We start from the raw sequence: 17,486 nt of genomic DNA, 5'->3' as shown, positions 1-17,486 counted from the left end.
TCCTCTGTACATGTCACAGGGTATGAAAATCTCAAAGAATATACATATGTAGAATAAGGTACATCATCCTATTCCAATCCATGATACATCAAAGTAGAGATAATCACATGATACATCATTATAAAAGACATATACATCCATCATAAAGACAAAAAAAAATAAACTAAGTGCACGGTTCCTCCCAATTGTTAATAGCATCATTAGACCATCGTGGGCCTTAGCCATCCCTCCGTGCATAACATCCCAAATCACCGAAGAGATCATTGGTATTAACATAGTAGGAATGTCACTCCTAACATATACAACATCATATGTAGAAAGTAATCTAACATGCAAATATAAGCATAAGATAACATCATCTGACATATGCTAATCATCAATGAAAGGATACATATCCACCATCACAAAGGATGCATCAACCACGATGTCTCAATGAGTCTCAAATGATAAGAGTGAAAAATACAATACCACCCGACCGCATGGTACCTAAGTGGTCCACTCCCACCGTGCTAAGGAGATAATCTCAAGTCCCAAATAGGCTATCAAAATCACATAGCACAAATCTCTATAAGTATAGGAATCCTAAAAGTATACTAACTCAAAGGTTCCAATCACAAAATTGACATCTACTTCCCAGAGGCACACAATGACATGTAGGAACCTACTATGCAAGTGGGAAAGTGTCATCACATTTATCACGTACAAGTTACCCTGGCAGTTAGCTAAACTCCACGGGTCCATACTGATCTCATGCAACCACTAGTATCCTCTCATACTGACAAGGCATACTATGGAATGCAAGGTCACAACCATGCGTCTCACTACTCCCATCCTAGCCTATACAAGTGCTCAAGGCATGGTCGAGAACAAAACACTTATCTTTTTAGGTTCATTCAGTTAGTATTAGGTGTGAATGTTATCACTTATTAATCTAACTTACAATGAGTTACCCTGGTAGCCTCTTAGGGCCCCGGCCCCCATTGCAAGCCACTTCCCATCACTACATGCAGATATCCTACCCTAATGCTCATGGAATCATAAATCTCAAAATTACAAAAGATAATCCATAAAATCATCAAATATGCATAAAAGCATCAAATCTCCATGAGCAAGCATCCATAGAAAATCATGACCACAACAGCTATCTATTGGAAACTGAAGTATCACCGATAACCAAAAGTATCCAATGGTTCTCAATAACCAAAATATATCTCAATCATACTGATCGAAGACTCCAAAAATGGTTGAGTCAAACATGTCACAACATGACATCATCAAGAATAAATCCACATTTTAGTCCCATCATGGCGACTATAAAATAACCAAGGATAACTGATCGATGACCAAAAATAATGGTTAAGTCAAGTGTCTCATAAATTAAAAAAATCTCAATTGTAACAATCAGTATTCACATCCAATACATAGAGAATTCCATCACATAACCATGGTTGGGTTTATAAAGATCGAGATTAAAACATCATCATGACATCACAATCACATAACCCCCAAGCCTCTGGTAGACGTCCTACACTGGTCAACACTAGTCAACCCAAAACCCAAAACAATAGCATAAAAAATACACAATGTAAACACATGTTTTGGTTTTGCTAAGTTTTCAATTTTGAATTCAAATGCAAAAGTCTCGGTTTACATTTCCCAAACTATATCAAGTGGAGAAATTTCACGTTTTACCTAACCCATGTATTTGTTTGATAGATAAAAAGTTTCTCCATTAGACTCAATTTTCTAATTGATCTAATAATATTTTATTTATATAAAATCTATTTGAAGATAGACATTTCCTATGAATAAAACTTCGATTATTTATTCTAATAATTAATCTTAATTAAAACTAAGTTTAATTAAATTAATTATTAATATCTCTTCATAATTGACAAGCTTAATAGCAATATTTTAAATCATTAAAAAGAGTGACCCATTAATTGAGAACTTTATCATTAATTATATATACATATATACTTATATACATACATACATACACACACACACACACACACACACACACACACACACACACACACACACATATATATATATATAAATATTTATATATATATATATATATATATATATATATATATAATAGCATTTAATAATTAATAACATTTTAGCATTTAAAACAAAATCGAAACTCAAATCGCATATGAAATAACATTGCGGATTAAACCTTATATAATCTGAAACCCACATATGACTCAATGCAATTTAAAATTGCGCGACTATTTAAAGTACTGCACCGCGGGTACACTGCGGATCACAGGCCTGTGGTGGGTGGGGTATATGACACCCACCCAACAGTTACATATATATATATATTTTTAAAACGTTTTCAATGTAACCTTTTTTTATAACATTTTTTCAGAACGAAATTGAAATCGCAAATGTGTTTTAATGAGTATTACTGCGATAACTCGCTCGGCTTTCCAATTAATTAAATAAATATATATATATATGCATATGTATGTATATATATATATATATGTATATATATGTGTGTGTATATATATATATATACAAATATACGCAGGGTTTTATACAGTATAAATTTATATACGAAAATACAAATCTGAACTATATATATATTTTTTCACAAAGAATATATATAAGTTTCCTACAATTATTTACTCTCTAAATTTTCTCTATAATTTTTTTTTTCAATGAATTTGGCTACAATTCAACCCTAGCCCCATATTTTTTCAGATCTATAATATTCTCAATTAAATTAACTACCCATAGAGAATGCATGAAATAACGATAGGAAATTCCTTAGAAGGCATATGGAAGACACGAAGAAGACAGGGAAATGAAAGATGCGGAAATAGCATAAATAAAATCACAAGAATCTACCCAGATTCTGATGTTAAATCGCTCTTCCTTAGAAAACTCGCAGAGAAAGCTCCCTTCTTCAGAACTCTCGAATCCTCCAATGCTCCAATTGCACTCCAAACTCTATGTCTAAGCTTCTAGGAATGCCTGAATATAAAGAGCTCTCAGGAAACCTCTAGAATGCTTCTAGCAATAGCTGAAAGGTGTCACCAACTAAGCATGGGTCTTTTCCAACCTTTTTGATGAGTCATCGGGTTGTAGACACCATGTGCTTAATTAATGCACTAACCCCCGTGTTGTTGACACATGAGAAATAGAAAAGTGTGTTAATTCCCATGCAGGCTTATAACTCCAATTTACTTTTTAAATGATTTCTATTTAAATTTTATAACTTTCATTTTAATTTTTATAACTTTTATTATTATTATTTTATTTATTAATTTATTATTATTTTATAATTATTATTAATTTTAATTTACTAATTTTCTTTTATTTAATTCATTTTCCTCAATTAATTCTCATTTAATTAATTATAATCAAAATATCAAAGATCATGATATTTAATTTTCTCAAATAATTAATTTATTAATTGAATCTATTTATTTATTAAGACTTAATAGAAAATTCACCATAGACCTCCAAGATAAAATATGAAAACCCATCATAGAACAAATCATACAAAATCAGTCTAAAGGGTTAAAAATCACAAAATATGTCATCCGACACATTCGGTGGGTATTCAACTCTGATACTTGTCCTAACTCACTAGGACAAATGGTCTTAGGGTTTGGGATTTGGACTTGAGAATTTATCTCCCTTCTCTTATTATTGAGATAGTATAATAGGGTACGCTCATCTTGGCAATTCAGGGAAGTCAATACCCGGTACCTGCAACCTGCAGAAAACCCATGCATGTACATACAATATATAATGCTAAGCTAAACAGACAATGGCAGGAAGTGGTGCATCGTGTAGATCCCGACTAAGTAGGTGACTACGACTCCCTTCCTTAACCACATCAAAAATGTCATACAATAGGAAAACATGCACACCATACACATGCAAGTATGGGGTAAGTATCCATAATAAAACACATGAGATAATAAACCATCTAACTAATCATCATTAATAACTAAAAACAATATAATGATCATCATACATACATGAAATGTAAAGTCTAAATGATCTCATCATATATCAACTGCATCCATATCATAATATCTGATAGTGTCAAAACAATACCACTAAACCATCAACATAAAACTAGTCCATCAAAGTCTGATAATAATAGCAACAATAAATCTAGAAAAGATGTGAACGAGGGTAGCAGAAGCTTGAGTTTAAAAGAGTAAATATAGTGATTGAGAATTACAAACTTAATCTCTTCATACACATAGATGGAAGAAATTTACTTTCCTAGTTTGTATCAACAAATAAAATTTACATGAGCAATATGTATAATTTACTCACCTTTTAATTACAGGTGCACTCTGAAATCAACATCAACAATTACATACATTAATATGGAATATCTAGCAGCAACACATTAACCTTCAATAGTCTTAGCATGTAGTCCACGCCCAAAGAAGATTTATTGGTACTTCTTACAACTTCCACCAATCCATGCAAATTGGAAAAGCAACAAACCCTCACAAAATTCCCTTCAAATATATCGTTAGGGCTTAAAAATAATAATCTCCAATATCAAACAAGAAGAAAAAAAACCTTAGGACCTGTAATGGTGAATTTGACCCCAAAGTAAAGCTTCAACAGCAATGTAAGTGATAACCCACGTTATGTTCTGCAAGTATCAGGAAAATGAGCAAAAGCTTGAGTGCTAATATTGAGGAAAATGAGCGGCATAGTTTTCACGGACCCAATTTTTTTTGTTTTGTAACAAAGTAAAAAAGTGGAATAGGAATAAGTATTCCAATTCCACCTATTTAAGTGGAATTGAGATACTCATTTTTTTTGGCATAATGGAATATGTATTCCTATTGTATGCCTATTCTCAATTCCTAGATACTACACCCAAATAGAGAATTCAAACATTTCAAAATAGATAGGTGCCTATTCCAGTTGTATTCCCATTGCCAAACGGACCCTTAATTCTATCATAATGATGTTTCAGGATTCAATTATGTCATCATTTTTGCATCAACATTTTGGATCACACTATGTGATCTATCATCAAGATAAATGATAAAGAAAAAAAGTGAAAGATATTTCTCAAAATCTACTTCAAATTTTTTTTAAACCTACCAAAAATCTCCAAATGGCTCCCAACTTTATAACGAATACCCACTTTTTCGCCCTCTCTTAAATATAACTTCCTAACCTAGAAATAATTTAGTCTATGAACAGTTTAATCTAGGAAAGACTAAAAAAGTCGTTGTAATTCCATGAATGGCCCCGCCATAATGTAGTGTAGCAATCACTCACACTTGATCAATGTGTTTGTATGCTTTTCCAGCTGTGAATAATTCAATTTGTGATTTCATAATTTTAAGTTCCACATCTTATCGCATTCAAATCAGAATCATTATGGAATTCATCTAACGAGAGACAACATCTTCATCAACCGACAAAAATCGATAGCGACTGAATTTTGTCCATAAACAAAATAGAGTTTCCAGCCAAGCATTAAATAATAAATTCCTCAATAGTTAAAATATTATCGCTTAAATATCAAACACATGTCTATATTTATGATATTGATATTGTTTGTTGTATATTTATAGATCAACATATGGATATTGTTTGCTGTATTTTCTAGAAAACTACTATCTACAACATATGGATATTTAAGAAGCTATGTAGGTGATTATATAATGACCTTTTTTATTAACAAAAATTTAGCAACTGTATTTAAAGGAAAAATAAAGGTTTGGTATTTATAGAATTTATCTAGAGGAAGAGAGTGTGGGAAATTTCTCATATCTAGATTTCTTAACATGTAAGTTGAATTATGCCAACTTTTTCAGCATATCTTTGTAGGTAACTCAAGAGCTTAAAGCTAAGATTTTACTATTCAGACATTTATAGATCTCTCTGTAGAGATCGTGGGGTGCAATGTGGTTGAAAAATATCATTTTAAAACACTTGTCTGATATCTTTTATATGCACCCCCAAATAGTCACTCACCAAAAAAAAGTGTATTTAACACAAATGGATCCATCAACAACCAAGAAAGCTAAAAAATGATCAAGTATTAGTACATGTGTTATCATTTTTGGGGCTTTTAAAAAGCAATAATTGGGACATATCTATCACGAAACCCTCACCGTCATTGCATCCTCATGGTCATTGCACCCCCTAGTGGGTCTCTTTCCCTAATTAGATTTCAATATTGATTTAACAAATTGTTTTTAACAACTAAAGTAGTAAAATAAGGGTGTTGGTTCTATATAACAAGTCATAAGGGTAAGAAGATAGAGAAACACACAATTAACAAAGTAAGATTGTAAATAGAATGACAACTTGAACAAAGAATCATAACTAACACATTATCTATTGTCTTAAGGAATGAATGCACAAACTTGGGTCACAATTCCACGGAAGTCAATCTCTCAAAATTGCACCTCTTCAAAAACGGGTACCCGATTCTTACCTGTTATGGTTCGGGTACCCAATCCATATTCAAAAATTGGGCACTTGATTTTTTAATACGGACCGGGTACCCAATTTTGAAAAAGCATAAAACCTATTTTTTTGTGGGTTTTTATTCATTTTCACCCTCACTGTGAATGGGAGCCTGATTTTAGCTTGGAAACAGGAGTCCGATTTTGCATTTCTACTGACCCCAGGCTATTGTTTTTCACTCTACCAAGAATTTAATTTTTTTCCTTCTATTATTTTATTTCATTGTTTTTAGTTTTTCGCTTTATAATTCCATCAAATAATTACTTTTTTTTTCACATTTAATAGTTTCGAATACGTAAAATTCTATGTTTAATAGTTTTATATTTAGATTATCGTATCAATTTATTTAAATTATGTTTTGTAGATGTTCATTTAAAAATCATTATTTTAGATTTTTCATTGTTTTTAATAAAAGTTAAAACGATGAATGATTAGATCGATGTTTAGATTGTTTAAGCATGTAATTGCATTGATGTTTTAGATTAATTTCAACTAAATAGTAATTAAATGCAAATTAGCTTGTTGTACATATTAAATATATGTTTATATTCCTAACCCTACCATATAGACACATAATTCTAAACGTAAATGTAAATCATGATGTTAGCTACCCATGTTCATAGCCTAACACTAAACCTAACCAAGTTTAATGAACTCATACCCTAAAATATTATTTCTAAAACTTAACCATGTAGCTCTAATCTTGTGATTTAAGGTGATGTATGTATGTTTGAATTGAATGCAAGTTTAATATTTTATGTAGATGTATTAAATTTATAAAAATTGGTAAGTGTTGCAATCTCTCAATTATTTACATATGTTCACATGCATGAATTGATAGTTCATTATATGAAAAAAAATTGAGTTAGAAATTATTTTAATTTTTAAATAATAAATAATCAATCTTTATGTATTAGAATAAATTCTAAATTCAATATATCAAATAATAGATAATTTAAGTAATTTACCTTTATATCAAATGATTTAGAGCTATGTGCATGTATATATGAATGTAACTATAATCCTACGCTGAATTGTAATCCTAACATTAACTAAAACCCTAATCCTAAACAATCATAACCAAATCCTTGACATAACCTTAGCCCTAGTTATGACATAAAAAAAGACTAGATCTTAAATTCTATTTGTGATTTATATTAAGTCATGTTTCTCTTCCAAATCAAATATAAAATTAGATTTATATTTATATTTATAAATTTGAAAAAAAATGATATTGCAATAAATATAATTTTAAATATATAATTAATTTTAATTTTAATTTAAATCTAATTTTGATATAAATATCTACTGAATAAAAATTAAAAAAATTAAACCTTTATCATAAATACAAATTATTTAAACTTTAAAATTCAATATATTTGACATAAATATTAATTAATAAAAAATAAAATCAATACAATTGAAATTGTAAAATATTGATTCATGAATGTAAAATTTTAACTCTAAACCTTAGATTCATGAATGTAACTGTAATCCTAAGCCGAACTCTAATCCTAACATTAACTATAACCCTAATCCTAGACAATCATAACCAAATCCTTAACACAACCTTAGCCCTAATTATGACATAAACCCAGACTAGATCTTAAATTCTATTAAATGTTATTTTCAATAAGTTGTGTTTCCCTTCCAAATCAAATGTAAAATTAAATATATAAATGTGATATTTATATTTGAAAAAAATGATATTGTAATAAAAAATACTTTTAAATATATAATTAATTAAAATTTAAATTTAAATCTAATTTTGATGTAAATATCTACTAAATCAAAATCAAAATTAAAAATCTTTATCATAAATACAAATTAATTAAAATTTAAAATTCAATATATTTGATATAAATATTAATTAATAAAAAATAAAATCAATACAATTGAAATTTTAAAATATTGATTCATGACTCTCTCTCTCTCTCTCTCTCTCTCTCTCTCACACACACACACACACACACACACACACACACACACACACACACACACATCCCTCTTCTCCCTTTCTACCCACTTTCACCTATTCATTATTATGTATCTTTTTGGATTATTATTTTATTTTGTTTAAAGTTACCATTCATATGGTTTTAGATTTTAGTTTGGTTTGTAGTAAAGATTCAATTTATTTTATTATTCAATTATTTTTAGAATTCACTTTTAAGTTGATTTATTAATTATTTTTTAGAGTATTATTTTATGATTAGGCTTAATTTTGGTTTTAATTAGCATTAAGATTAAAGTTTACTTAAGTGTTTAACTTTAGTTTAGTGTTCAAGTTATGGTTCTATTTGGTGTAGATTAAGATTAAATTAAATTTATTATTAGAGTTTGTTGTTAGATTATTATTTTTTGGATTAAATTAGATTCCAAGAAAAGACATTTAGCATTCACTTTTATTTAGTCTTCATTTTCAATATTGTTTAAGATGATATTTAATTTCATATAATTTGTTAAAGTAGGTTCTGTTTACTATACTTTGTATAGTTTTGTATGTTTATGATGTCCATAATGTTTCTTTAATCCAAATATATGAGTTCCTCTTTTTGTTATATTCAAGTAGTTAAAGATGTATTAGATGTCGATTGATATGGTTTTAAAGATGCACATTTATATAATCGATATTTTAGATTTATTGTATTAAATAGCAGTTTTGTGAATTTTTATGTTGTTTACATATATGCAAATTTTATTTGATGGATCCACCCCCTCCATCTCCACCTCCACCTCCACCCCTACCTCCATGACCACCTAGTTCTCGTCCACCACCTACCATAGAGGATCTGAGGGAGAGCATGAGGCGCAACCTTCATGACCTCATGTGAGATATTGAGACCATTAGGCGCAAGGCCCACCCCCCTCACCTACTTTGCCTTGCAAATAATATGCAAGTCGTTGTACACTCTATTGAGCATTTGGATAGTGACATGATAGCTTTAGACTATGGAGGCAAAACATGCATGCCTTCTATTCTGATGGCCTATCTTATAGAGAGGTCCATCAACTCAAACTGAATAAAGGGAATTTTAAAAGATATTTTGTAAACCCTAAGATGGTTCTTGAGATTATTGAGAAAAAGCCTCACATTTCTATTAGATGGTGCACGCATCCATGTATGTCAACACACTTTTGGAAGCAATGGTGGATGGTATTTGACCATCTAGTACATGATAATCATGAGGTACCCATGTACTTCCTTAGGAAACTATTGGCTGAGTTTGAATTAGGTTTAAAACCCAATTATTTTGATATTAGATCATTTCAAGGTGTTGGTGGAGGGATGCCTTAGGATAGTCCTTTGGAAAAGCTCAACGATAATATGATGAATCACAAACATCCTTAGCCTCTTGTACCACTTCCTATATGAGTTGTCCTAGTGTCTCTCCATCATCGAGCAGTGTCATATGCTCTTACTTCATTGAGTGCCCTTTTGGGAAATTTAGTAGAGCAATGGACATAGGTGACACATATTCATCCACTTAGACATGTTTGTACTAGTTATGGAGGTATATGTAGAGGCCCCTAGGGTGATGACAATGCAACATAGGATGACCATGATGCCAAGGGCACTAGTTTTGATAATGAGGCATACACTGCTCGTGGTGGTGGTAGTGATGAGATTGATGTTCAGTCATTTATTGACCTTCTTTTTCGAGAGAGAGAGAGTCAGGAGCAGTAGATAAATATTTAATTTTAAAATTTGTAAAGTGCATAATTATTTACTATCTACATATATGCATAATTTTATAATTAACCATATGAATGTATGTTGATTTTTGAAATTAACAAAGGATGGATGATACTGTTCCTCCTAGGAGGCAATATAGTCTTTTTTCGAGACCTTCAGGCATTGGCATCTCTCATACAGTATGCACTTTGAATTACACTGTAAATAATGTACATTAAAACTTGAATTTAATAACATGTGCTCATATATTATTTTTTATCTTATTTTGTAGGGATTGTCATCTATTACACAGTCCGATGCTTATACAGGTCTTGATCCATCGACCACTAAGGCACAACCTCAAATACCTACAATATGAACTAAGTTTGGAGGCAAATAATTTGTACCATTTTTATGTACACATTGTTATTAACTTATCTTCCACTTTGATTCATGTACAAAAATGTGTTTTGGTTTTATAAACAAGAGATGGATCGTACTTATCCATATAGGCCCTAGTATACTCTATTTTTGACTCCATCTTTTGGCCATTTAAGACATATTGATGATCATCTAGACATTTTTGTGACATTGGCTACTACTTAGGTATGATATATGTTTTAATTTCAAAAAAATATAGTGTAAATTATGTACTTTTTAATTCATGTATATATAATTTTGACTCAAGGTTCATGTATCCATGATTTTAGGACTATGTGGCCATGAGTCTTGCTGAGACTATAGGACTAAGCTAGATGGAGGTACAAATGTCATCCTTTTAGGTTAGTATTTTGATTTATACATACATAGTTCATTATGATCTTTATCAACTTTTAAAAATCTATGTATTCTAAATTACAAGACCTTACCACTACCACATTTGGTAGCTTTAACAGTGCACCTCCTCCTATTATATAGGGACACCTATCTCATGTGGTATTATTTTTAATAAGTACTAAATATTTAATTTATTTGCAAGCTAGATGAGATACATCATGTTACACAAGATGATCCATCTGAGTCCTCTTCATGTAGAGTAAAGAGGACTATATATCAAATAGATTAGGTCTTTTGACACCTTTAGACTGTGTCGTTATGACACATATTGTTTATTCTAATAAATTTTTTATTATGATAATTAATTTTATTATATGTTATATATTTTTATGACTTCTTATCATGCCAATGTATGTAGTATAGATTATTATGTTATCATGTTGTAAGTATGAATCGTTTTCTTTATTGTGACATATTTTATTCATGTTATGACACATTTTGTTAGTATATGTTACATGAAAAATAATTTTAATAATTTTAATTAAATATAGGACCATTAATTTAAACATGTTTGAATGTAAAAGTAATGGAAAAATATTGGAGGTGATTACTTTAATTGACAAAGAATTTTTAATACCAAGTGCACACCTTTAACTTTCAAATACAAATGAACTATATTTTACACAACTGAAATCATATAAATTTTAAAAAAAGTGAAGTCATATATATGTAACACAATGCAAAGGACATAAATAGAAGAGCACTCCTATTTTAAGATATTTACAACATGTTTCAATTTCAAAATAAGTAATTGGTTCAACACATTTCTTCATGTTGGAAATATTCAGGATATGGCAAGTTACTGAGAGGGGAGGGGTGAATCAATAACCTTAAGACTTTTTATTAATTTACCACACATCCATCTATACTACTGCATGCATAAATTCTGAAACATAAAACAATCATTACACAAGTGAACACAATATTTGGTGACCCAAAAACCTTCCAAATAGAAAGTAAAACTGGGGTGAGGATGATACCCACAAAACTTCAATACTATAGTATAAAGTTGGCATGTTAAGGCTTACATTGACCACTTCTGGTTATCTGCCCTGTTAGGAGCACAAAGGACTGCTAGGTCCACCTTGTTAGAGGATTTGCTAACATACAATGAGATTTGTACAAAGATTATTAAGTCTACCTTGTTTGAGGATTTGAAAAATCTGATTCACCTATTAGGATGAAGCAGTGGATCTACTTGCAAATGATTGTTGATAAGATCCCTTATGCACTAATCACCTCATGTGTTGGATATAAATTTTCAGTCTCTGAATTGAACTTGTTGTGTACCTTGAACTGCTGCTGATGATCTTTCGCATATACTTCACATTACTTTGCAATTCCTTCTCATTCCATGCATCATACACACATTCACACATACATGATATCTTACAATACATCTTACATATATACCTTTCAAACTTACAAAATTACAAGGTCGGCCAAAATACAAGTAAATCGATACATTACAAAGTTAGCCCAATAGTAAATAACTCAGGTTCACTAAACTAACTCGGTGACCTTCTAATACTTGGCATCCATTGCATTACTCAGCATTGTCATGCACTCAATATAAGTGAAGGCTCAATCCATACTAATCACTCGATGTAGTTCTGAACTCGGTAACCACTAGTGACTCGATAGATGTAGTGTCACTCGGTAGATACTGTTCACCAAGTTTACCTTGCTTCACTCGGTAAACACTGAATCTTCCATCACTCAGTTTGCACTGAATCTTCATGACACAAATTATCTGCTCGGTAGACACTATGAAGCATGGTAGATCCTAAGAAGCTCGACAGACATTGCTAGACTTCACATTCTGAATTTGCTTGGTAGCCACTATCTGCTCGGTGTAAACTACTGAACTGCTAATCTTACAAGGTAACCACTAGATGCTCAGTAAGCATACAGAATTGAGTAAGTTTTGACACTAATGACAAAATAATCATAATGCCAACAATCTCCCCCTTTGGCATTAGTGACAAAAACACTTATGAATCAAAACTTACATTCTAATTTACTCTACTATTTACATATCTTACATATCTCATATATCTCCCCCATACATATGGCATGCATAGCTTTTATCTATACAATGTCTCTCTTATTCCTTATTCATCTCATATTCCCAATGTCAACAATCTTATCTCCCCCTGCCAACAATCTCATCTCCCCCTTTTTGACAATAATCCCAAAGAGTGTATATATAATGCAACTTTTGAGCACTATCTTTCATTTCCACATCTAATTTATTCAATTTTTCTTTGACTTCCTTAGTGAACTCAGTAACATCATAGAGCTTGCCAAAAAGTGATGTTACAGTTGTGAATGCTTGCTCAAGATTGCTCAAAATTGAGGTTAAGTGAACCTATTTTATTGTAATGTGTTGAGCAATGTGCTCAAGCACTTTATTATCAAATTTATTTTTGACCTTTTCAATGAGTTTCTCTTGCCCAAAGGTGTCCTCATTGAACTTATCTACAACCTCTTCTAATTGCAACAAAATGTGTTGAGATGAATTGACATCAACACCAATAGCTTCAATAATTATGTTTTTAGCATTTTCTATTATAGTATATTCTCTATCTCTCTCTTCTATGAGTTTCTTCTGCCTTGCCTTCTTCTCTAAAAGTTGACTGACCATTCTCATCTCACTAGCTGAGGCATTGTCCAAGTCTATCTTTGGAATGACAATTTCTGTATCCAAATCTATGTCTTCATCAATTTTTTTTCCAGTAAGCAAAAGTTTTAGAGGAGTTTTTTATTTTACTTCTATGCTTACTTCCTTGGATTTGGAATTAGAGACAATAGTTGACATAGATGGACTAGAAGAAAATACTTGAATTGATGCAACTAGAGGAAAGCTGAGAGAAGTACTGGCTGAATCCAAAATTGGTGTGCTTCCCAAAAATGATGTTCAAATAGGTAGTGTACAGGCTGGAATATTCACAATTGGAGTTGTAGACAAAATTATAGAAAGAAATGTAGAACTTACTGTACATGTAGTAGAGGATGTAGACATAGCTGATTGCTCAGGTGCTGATGGAGAAGGCTATAGCTTGGTAGATGAAGTAATGGCTACTTCCATAGATGATGCTTAGAGCTATGGGAAAGTAGGAGTAGATGATGTTTCTGATGTGGTCAATCTTGCTGAAGCTGTCTCCAACCCTGATGATGTTGTAGTGTTAGGTGGAGAGTGAGGAAGAGAAGTAATGACTTGTGCTACAATCTTCATTGGATCATTTTCTTCATCCTCTTCCTCCTTGTCTTCCTCTTCAACTTCTTCCCCTTTTTCTTCATCATCATACCTTAGTTCTTGATCATCACTAGCACTTGGAGTGCTATCATCTCCTTCATCACTACTGGTGCCATCATCATCCTTGATTATCACTAGATCATTACTGGGAGTTTGCAGATGATAGATGTTCTTCCACATGTTTGTTGCATCTCTAAAAACATGCTCAATGTCCTTGATTAAAATCAAACATGTGTGAAATCTGATCATCATTTTACCTTTGTTGTTCTTAGTTGTTGCATTTATTTCTGCCTCAGTAAGACTCTATAGAAGATTCTTCAAGGATTTCTTATATATGTCCTTGGCTGTTTAGGTGGCTGACTCCCACCTTGGTTGCAATCTTACCAATAGCTTTTTGGAGATTTGAGGGGCAAGCTGGTCTGGGGAGTATTTCCATTTTCCCATCTTATTAAGTACCAGTTTCTCAATCTGCATTTTCTTTGCATCAATCCTTATTTCAAATTTCAATGCTTTGAAATTTGTGATGCTAGGTCCCTCTTCCATTTGTTTCAATATTTCTTGGAAGGTCAGTTGGGGCTTGCTAAATACCACTTCATTCCTATTCTTACCTTTACCTCTTCTGGTGAAAATAGTTGTGGAGGCCTTTGTGGGTTTTGTGATGATTATCTTGCCCTTCTTTTTGACTGGCTCTGCCTCTTCCTCTGATTCTTCCTCTATATCTTTTGGTTCCTGCTCCTCTTCTTCATCCTCATCTTTTCCCTTAGTAATCATTAGGGGCTCGATAGCAATTTTCAACTTGGCAACCTTTTTTTTACCTTTGTTGATTGCTTGGAGAAATTTGATTTCCAATTCTATTCTAGCTTTAGCCTCATCATAGGTTCCAAAAATTGGTTGCTTGGGATCTATTGTCTCATTCACCAGTGCTTCAATAATATCCCTGGTTTCATCAATGTTTACCTCATAAGGTAGAGGTTTCACCCATGCAACTCGAGGCCTGACTGCCTGAATATATACCCTGTTGTAGTCAACCATAAAAAAAAAATCATCTTTGTAATCTTCAACAAGTTTAGGAGGGATTTTGAACCCGTTTTTCATTCTCTCTTTGAAGTCTTCAAAATAGTTATCCATTATACTACCAAAATTTACACCCATTTCTGCTATAAACTCATTAATCTGATACAGAATGGGGACATCCTTTCTCCATACCATAGAACCTTTGGAGGGAAATAATTTTTGTACATAGAAGAATAAACATGTCAAAAATGATCCAAATTTATAGTGGTTATTTTTGGACGATCTGATACTGTCCTTGTTCTTGTTCAGTTGCCTTAGCAATAGCTCAGACAAGTCATATTCCAAATTCTTCTTTACAACCTTGAACGCTAGGTCTACGGCCTCACATGACACACTGTTTAATCAGCTTGAACTATAGATATTGTGAGATATCACATGAATTCCATATCTAAGTTCAATGTCAGTAACTATGCTAACCTTTAAGCCTCTCCTATCCCACTCGGCTAGGGTTTTCTTCTGAAGTTCATCCCGACCTAGGGTTTTTGTAGATTTGGCTTTGCTAAGTATGGGAAGGCTAGTAATCTTGTGAATCATCTTCTTAGTGATCAATACAAGTTGCTCCAACCATAGGTGACCATTGTGAACATGACTAAGGATATATCTACTCCATTTTATTTGGAAGCTTCTTAGCATATGAGAGATGTGGGTCAACCCTTTTGTCTCCAGATGTTTATGTTTGGGTTTCAGAGAGCCACTAACACACATTTATTCTAATGTGTTATCCATTTCTAGGGTTCTTATTTCTTGAATAGAACATTTGAAATGAGTTTGGATATCATTGATTAAAAGTGCCTTTGGTGGTATCTACAATTGTGCGCCATTAGGGTCTAGTGCCTTTGCAACTGCGGGAACCAACTTAAAGTTTGGTGCTTTCCATTCTATGCCCTTGACCAACATTTCTGATCCATGTTTCGCCTTGCTGGTGCTTGTGCTTGCAAAAGCCATTATTGCTCAGTAAGTGATGGAAATCTTCAAACAAACTTCTTTATCTACAAATTCACTTGAAATCACTTTGAAATCTCTTGAATTCTCTTGGAAATCTTTTAGCTCTGAGGATACGATGAAAATGAAGTTGAATTCTACCCATTTTGATGAAAAGTTTTCCATTAATGCTAGGTACCATGTTGTCATAATGCGTGACAAATTGTCATCCACTAACCTAACTCGACATGAGTATCAACTCGGTAAGTGAACAAAATCCTCTTTTACTCCCGACCTCGCTTGGTAAGATCTTCAACTACTATGCTTGGTAGAGTCTGATGCATTTGTTGAAAGATAACTTTCTTGTGATCCCAATGTATCTGCAATATTGATTAGATCATTTTACATTCCTTACATTTCTTGGAACTGCTTATGATTTTCTTGCTGAGTACAGCTCCAACTCATTCTTAGGAATTTAGTTTGAGGGGATGGAGTCACCCACTTCTTGAGTGACTTCACTTCCATGATTTGAGCTTGCATCTTTAGTGGATTTCGGAACCCATTGTTGCTTCATTTGTTTCCTTATGTTATCAACCCTTGCTTTCTTTTCATCTTCAATTCTACCTATATTCATGCAATTTTTGGCTATATGACCGAGTTCAGTGCATTTATAACACCATATAGTAGTGTCCTTCTTCCTTAGGTGATGTCTTGCAAAGTTTCTACCAATGTGTCCATATTCTCCACAATAATGACATCTGCACCAGGTATTATAGTCCCATCCAAATATTGCCTTTACAAGTTGTTCAGTTGGATTGAATGTTTTGGATCTGCATTGAGATGCCTTGTGACCATGCTTTTTGTATTTGTGACAATTACCTTCAAATTTTGGTTTCTCCTTGCATTCATTGGCTTTGTGACCATGTTGATTACAGTTATAGCACTTTCCTTTGAATTTTCTTTTTCCATTACTCCAGCATTTGTTTGATGTGTGACCAATTTTTCCACAATGATTGCATGACAATTTTAATTTCCTTTTTGCACCTTTCTTGGAAGATTCACCTTTTTCTTTATTGTATCCAAGTCCTGCTTTATCTTTCTGCTTATGAAGATTCTGCTCATTTTGCTGAATCAGTTGATTCATGTCTTCTTGTGACTTCATCATTCTTTCATTGATTTTCTTTTCAGTATTTAGGTCACTCTTTCATTTTTCAACAATTTTCTTTTCAC

Source organism: Cupressus sempervirens, chromosome 8 (genome assembly GCF_028749045.1).
Source record: "Cupressus sempervirens isolate cs-2001-9-10 chromosome 8, ASM2874904v1, whole genome shotgun sequence".
Classification (NCBI taxonomy): Eukaryota; Viridiplantae; Streptophyta; class Pinopsida; order Cupressales; family Cupressaceae; genus Cupressus; species Cupressus sempervirens.
This window is presented reverse-complemented; position numbering follows the sequence as displayed.